A 7,500-nucleotide genomic window follows, 5' to 3' on the forward strand; every position below is an offset into this window, starting at 1 on the left:
CTTCGAAGAGGCGTTTGTCCTTTATAGCCCTCGAGTAATAGTCTCATGATTGCATGTGTGTTGTGTTGTAGAAGTGATTTGACCACCGGGTAGCTACTAGGCAATCATGATAATAATGTAGGTCATTTAGCATTTTGGGTATAAATCATTTGAATAGAATCTTTAACTATGAAGTGCTTGGCAAGGATTTTAACCATCTCATTAGGTCATTTTAACATAAAAGCATAGATAAAATCGGCTTATGTGAGAAGCATTACAAATTCATACACCGAATACTGTATGTGCCCTTTGCCGACTGATCTTTTTTACATAAATGTTATTCATTTATATCAATTATTTAATTCAGATTGATTAGTTCATAAGATTCTTTTTATTTAATTCAGATTAATTAGTCCATGAGATTCTTTTTTTATTCAGATTAATATGTCCATGAGATCCCTTTTTTATCTAGCTTAATTAATCCATAAGATTTTTTTTTTTATTCAGATTGATTAATCCATAAGAATATTTGTATTTGATTCAGATTAATTAGTCCATGAAATCCTTTTTTATCCAGATTAATTAGTCCATAAAATTCTTTTTTTTTATTCAGATTGATTAATCCATAAGAATATTTTCATTTGATTCAGATTAATTAGTCCTTAAGATTCTTTCTATTTGATTCAGATTAATTAGTTCATAAGATTCTTTTTATTTGATTCAGATTAATTAGTCCATAAGATCCCCTTTATCTGATTGTAGTTAATTAGTCCACAAAATTCTATTTATTTAATTCAGATTAATTAGTCCATAAAATTCTATTTAGTTCAGATTAATTAGTCCATTAAATTATATTCATTTGATTTACATAAATTAGTCCATAAGATTCCCTTTATCTGATTGTAGTTAATTAGTCCACAAAATTCTATTTATTTAATTCAGATTAATTAGTCCATAAAATTCTATTTAGTTCAGATTAATTAGTCCATTAAATTCTATTCATTTGATTTACATAAATTAGTCCATAAGAATCCCTTTATCTGATTGCAGTTAATTAGTCCACAAAATTCCATTTATTCAATTCAGATTAATTAGTCCATAAAATTCTATTTAGTTCAGATTAATTAGTCCATTAAATTCTATTCATTTGATTTACATAAATTAGTCCATAAGAATCCCTTTATCTGATTGCAGTTAATTAGTCCACAAAATTCCATTTATTCAATTCAGATTAATTAGTCCATAAAATTCTATTTAGTTCAGATTAATTAGTCCATTAAATTCTATTCATTTGATTTACATAAATTAGTCCATAAGAATCCCTTTATCTGATTGCAGTTAATTAGTCCACAAAATTCCATTTATTCAATTCAGATTAATTAGTCCATAAAATTCTATTTAGTTCAGATTAATTAGTCCATTAAATTCTATTCATTTGATTTACATAAATTAGTCCATAAGAATCCCTTTATCTGATTGCAGTTAATTAGTCCACAAAATTCCATTTATTCAATTCAGATTAATTAGTTCATATTATTCTATCTATTTCATTCAGATTAATTAGTCCATAAGGTTATATTTAATTGTTCAGATCAATTAGTCCATAAGGTTATATTCAATTGTTCAGATTAATTAGTCCATAAGATTATATTTAATTGTTCAGATTAATTAGTCCATAAGGTTATATTTAATTGTTCAGATTAATTAGTCCATAAGATTATATTTAATTGTTCAGATTAATTAGTCCCACCATCTTCTGTCTTTAAGAGGATTAAATTCAGGGCCAGATTCTTGAACCATCTCCGAAGACAAATTTGATCCCAACTGTTCCCAAACAAGAAGATGAGCCGCATTTATCATTTCTGGCCGGGTCCTGCAGTCATTTAGGCTAATTACCGGCGATGGCACGAAATAAGGAAATGACTCTGGAACTCCAGTTCATTCGGAGGACTCATCCACAATAACCTGAGAGTACTTCTACTTTGATGTTGATAACCAATGAGGCAGAGGATTTTTTTTTTTTTTTTTTTTTTTTTTTTTTTTTTTTTTTTTTCATGGAGTTCCACCCGGAGTACTCATCCACAATGACATAAGATTACTTCTACTTTGATGTTGATATCCAATGAGGCAGAGGATTTTTTTTTTTTTTTTTTTTTTTTTTTTTTTTTTTTTTTTTTTTTTTTTTTTTTTTTTTCATGGAGTTCCACCCGGAGTACTCATCCACAATGACATAAGATTACTTCTACTTTGATGTTGATATCCAATGAGGCAGAGGATTTTTTTTTTTTTTTTTTTTTTTTTTTTTTTTTTTTTTTTTTTTTTTTTAGTGTAACATGGCCGTTGGAATTAAAATGGAACATAGAATGCACTTAATTAAATACCAGATCCTCGTAAACGTCAGACCCCATTTCAAAACGAATTGAATTGCTTGGAGTTTAATTGTCCGCTGCCTGGAAGATCGAGTTGGGTGGGTAGCGCCCATCAACCATTAAAGCAAAGGGTGTACGGGCGTGTATGCAAACCCCACGGGGCACCGGAGAGAAAATAAAGCTGGGTCCAAATGAGGTACAGATGAACAAAAACAAAGAAGGTAATCAAAGTCTTGCTTCTGTCTTTCTGTGATTAATTAAGAATATCATTACTGGACGATTTACACAAATAAAATCGTTCGTGCAGGGTCATATATGCCATCGCATGGGATTTACTGTGGGAACAGGTAGTTTTTTAATGATATTGATAATAATAATAATAATAATAATAATAATAATAATAATAATAATAACAATTGTTAAAAGAATTAGGTCATTGTTAAGCTATCAACCTCTACCTACGTCAAGTAACTCAAGCTTGAAGATTGTCAATAGTTTCATCATTTTTAGAACGTCTACTTTCCTTAAAAAAAAAAAAAAAAAAAACTGTTAATAATATTCACACCTTATGTAGCAGGGTCTGCTTTATTAAAGTTATAAATATCTCAATAAGCAGATAAAAGGGATGGAATATATTAAAAGGACATAAATGAAGGTCTGCGTTAGATGTAAATACAGACGTAATATTCAATAGGTAAAAGTAAGAAAATTATTAAATGTTTAATTAATTAAACGATGATCCTAACGCAGAATCCCTTGAACCATTATTATTATTATTATTATTATTATTATTATTATTATTATTATTACTAACCAAGCTACAACCCTAGTTGGAAAAGCAAGATGCTGTAAGCCCAAGGGCTCCAACAGGGAAAAATAGCCCAGTGAGGAAAGGAAATAAGGAAATAAATAAATGATGAGAATAAATTAACAATATATCATTTTAAAAACAGTAACAGCATTACCAACAGGGAGGCCTGATTCTTCCATGGTAGGAAATCGTGTCTCGAAGCCCCGTCTAACAGATTACCAGGCAGTGACGTTTCGAATCGGCTACCAGGAAAAGTTATATTGATTTATTTTTGTGTGAGTTTCATATATATCCCAGTGTAAGATTAATGAAAGTACTGTAAAATTACACTGTGTCGTGCAACTACTTTGTGTAAAATCCCTTTAGTTGAAACAAACTATAGATAACAGCAGTTAAAGAAAATATTTCCTTGGGCACTGTGCAAACTTCAAGTTAGAAATCCTTGGTGTATGAGAACTTGAAGTTTATTTCCAAAAGAATATTCGCTATACAATGACATACCATAAGAATATATTGAATTGATTTTAAGGAATCACATATGACTCCTTAGAATTCTAGGATAGAAATAATGGATTAAGTTATGGAAAATTTTCTTCATTGTTTTGAGCTCTCCTCTTTACTGTGTTGTCATGAGAAACCCCATAAAATTGAAAAATATTGAACTGATACGACAGTTCCAGTTTGGTGGTAGAGATGTCTATCTGGAATGTTACAAGGAGAGTACATATAACTGTAACAATTATGCAGTCACTGGAAAATTACTCTAAGATATATGACAATTATTTGCTTAGATACAATGTTTTGCTCGTAGGAAACCAGCTAGCTTGACTGGTGACCTGTGGCAATCTTGCCTTGCAATATATACTAAAATTCATTGGAGTACAGAAGAAAATTATCAAGAGATGAAAAACTATGACTGTTGGTATGGTGAGGAAGGCCATATCAAAGAAAAAGAAATATAAGAATTAGATAAAAGGGATTTTTCAATTCCTCCACAAGTTCCACCGACCCCGTTTGTGAAATGATGCGGTCTATTTTATGGCTTTAAATTACACTCGGCCCAGATTTTATTGGATAAAGAAACTATTATCAAGGTCTCTTATTTATAGGCCGCAGAGTGACTAGAGTCCTCGTAGCTTTTAACAAGGCAAAAGTCCTCATATTGGTATAAGTCACGGTCTTCCATCCCAACCGTTCGTACCACCAATTGTTTTGGCTGTTGGTTATAATTTCATTGTTTAATATAAAAAGATTACATTTTCACATCTTGTAATTCAGATGACATTAATAAGCTTATAGACGTCATTTGATTCTTAGTGGAGACATTTGTGTTTTATGATTGTGGTGAAGATCATGTAGCTAGAAGTAGAAAGTACTCCTGTGTCACCAAAATTTGCCGTTACACAAAATCTTTTCCAGCGATACTTTAGTTCCGCTTAAATTGAATGTACACTTTTTCAACGAAGATGTTTCTGACTTGAAGCCTTATAACCTATTTCTAAAACTAGATCTAAAATGTTTGTCGTATACTGCGACTCTAAAAGTGCATTAAGCGCTCGTAAAAGTTTTAATAGCACCCATTTAGTTCCAAATGCTCCAGACTGGCTCGTTCAAATTTCCCGTCGGTACAAAGCTTCATTTCTGCTCTTGTTCCTTATCATGGGGGGATTCATATAAAGGATGTAAGTCCACGTTAAATCATATTCAATCAAAAGAAATATGAAAATACCAATTAGGGTCTATATCTAAACGTAATGGCAAGAGAGGTGGCTGTCTCCCCTCTTTAACAATAACAGAAGATAAAAAACTTGAGGGCTAATGTTATCCAATGATTTATATGTTTATATGATAAATGAAAGGTTACTTTACTTTGACAGGTGCTTTTCTGCAGGGTTGCCAGGTTGGCCTTTTTCGGGCTATAAACTTCAAATTTGGCCCTTTTTTTCAAATTGGTTAGCCTTTAGCAATATCATAAAAAAGTTGGCATTGATATACTTTTGGCCTTTTTTTACGAATGGGTTGGCCTTTTAAAGCTGCCGTTGATCTGAAGTTGGTCTTTTCTCACGTAAAAAAACCTGGCAACCCTGCTTTTCCGGTCCCATACAGCAAGGGAACCCCACTCTCTACAGGACCTCCACTGTCGTTATATCTTGTTCGTTCAGAGTATTCAACGTTTCATATCACGTATTGCTCATTTACTGTTGAATCGTCACTGTCAAACGACTCACAGCATAAGAAAGTCATCAGATTCCTCTCGAAAGCCTTAATGTCTTCAATCATTCGAATGTCCCGTAGGAGTTTATTGTATAGTCTCGGGGCCGCATATTCAAAGGCTCTGGGGCCTACAGTAGACATATCTAGGTTCCAATAGTTTGAAACCATTTGTAACTATTCTCGTGTTGACACGATTTGTTGGCTACGCAATATGTAGCAATTCTCTTAAGTATTTTGGACGACCGGTTCTGATAAATTGGTGGGTTATTGTACATATTTTAAATTCAACTATCGCTTTAATCAGCAGCCATTGTAAATCTATTAGTATAGGGTGATCCTTTCTCTAGGTGGGACACCTTCTTTTCTAAGGAGACTAAGGATAAGGAATTACACTAGAGTGTACTCATTGTCACAGAGTTGACTACTGTCAGTAGAACATATTCTGGTGAGCTGCTCAAGATCTGTTAATGAAAATCGGAAATATCACCTCCATGATAAATACTTTATTGTTATTCTAGGTAAGGATTGTTGGTGTAGATAGCATTAAGGGTATTTCCAGAGTAATTTTGATGATTTCTTTTTACCCTTTTTTTAATGTGTGACTTGTACGATTGGCCGTTTGACTACTTTTTTAAATATTATTTTCTTATTATTATTTTTTTTTTTTTCGTAGAATCTACTAGATTTGTGATGGCACAATGATCTCGCCAGTTCCAGTATCTGGCCTATGGCCAAAGGCTTATAAATCCCATCCTGTTGCCAACTCTAAGAATTTTTTTTCTTCTGTTTTTTTCTACTATATTTACCAGATTCCATAAAGGATGGCATAAGCTATATCAGAAATTAATCCAAAACTGTGTATTTTCATAAGTACCGTATCCTAAAGTTTTAGCTTTTTAATGGTAGATTTGAAGGGACTGCTGAATGTAGATACTGTACAATAACAAACAACAACCAAACTCAATCTTCATACACTTCATGGAACAAATTACAGGCAGTCCTCTGTCATCCAAGATCAAATGGCGATGGACATCATTGGAAACAATCCAGTAAGTTTGCCAAACACATTTGCATAAGAAGAAATGGAAACAATCCAGTAAGTTTGCCAAACACATTTGCATAAGAAGAAATGGAAACAATCCAGTAAGTCTGCCAAAAGCATTTGCATAAGAAGAAATTCCATTGTCTCATAACCAGAATCTGGAGAGGATACTTTATCAGCCATACCTCATCTGAGAAAGTTGGCCTGTAAAATGTCAAAATATAAACACTTTCTGAAGATTGGCTTTGTTAATGGCAGTAATCATCCAGTAGCATTTTAGCCAGTCAGTCATACAAGCTGATAAGAAAAGGACAAGTTGCAGTGAAATCCAAGCATGGTTGGATAATCAAGGGGCCAATGCAAGTTACAGTCAATGAAAACAAGTAAGTCACGTGAAAAAATATATCACTCAAGGGAGTTAAATCAGCCAGAGAATGCATGACCCCATCTGCAGTCATCAAAATGTTCAAAATGGATTTCAGTGAAAAAAACAAAAGAAACACTCCATAAGAAAGAAGATACTCACAGGAAGATCTGAAGTCATTGTCTGGTAGAAAAGCAGCATCATTTCACAAAAGGACATTTTGAAATGCCCTTGCCTTTCAGGGACAATACCCAAGTGGATGCCAACAAAAAAATCCATCCCATCAAAAGAGAGCAGAGTGGTAGAAGAAAATTCTGCACAATAAGAAGTAATACAGCGCTTATCTTACGTGAAGTTGCTCCAGAGCCTTTAAATATGCGGCCCCAAGACTATATAATAAGCTCCCACAAAACATTCGAATGATTGAAGACATTAAGGCTTTCAAGAGGAAACTGAAGACTTTCTTGTTTCATGAGTCTTTTAACAGTGACGATTTAACAGTAAATGAACAATACGCAATATGAAATGTTAAATACTCTGAACGAACAAGGTAAAACGACGGTGGAGGTCCTACAGAGAGAGGGGTTCCCCTGCTGCATGAGACCGGAAAAGCAGCCATCAAAGTAAGTAACGTAAAGTAAGTAAAGAATGGATAATATGCACAGCAGGTACCACAACATGCAGGCAATTCAAGAGAGACTGCATAATATTTACCACACCA

The sequence above is a fragment of the Palaemon carinicauda genome, chromosome 39 (assembly GCF_036898095.1).
Source record: "Palaemon carinicauda isolate YSFRI2023 chromosome 39, ASM3689809v2, whole genome shotgun sequence".
Classification (NCBI taxonomy): domain Eukaryota; kingdom Metazoa; phylum Arthropoda; class Malacostraca; order Decapoda; family Palaemonidae; genus Palaemon; species Palaemon carinicauda.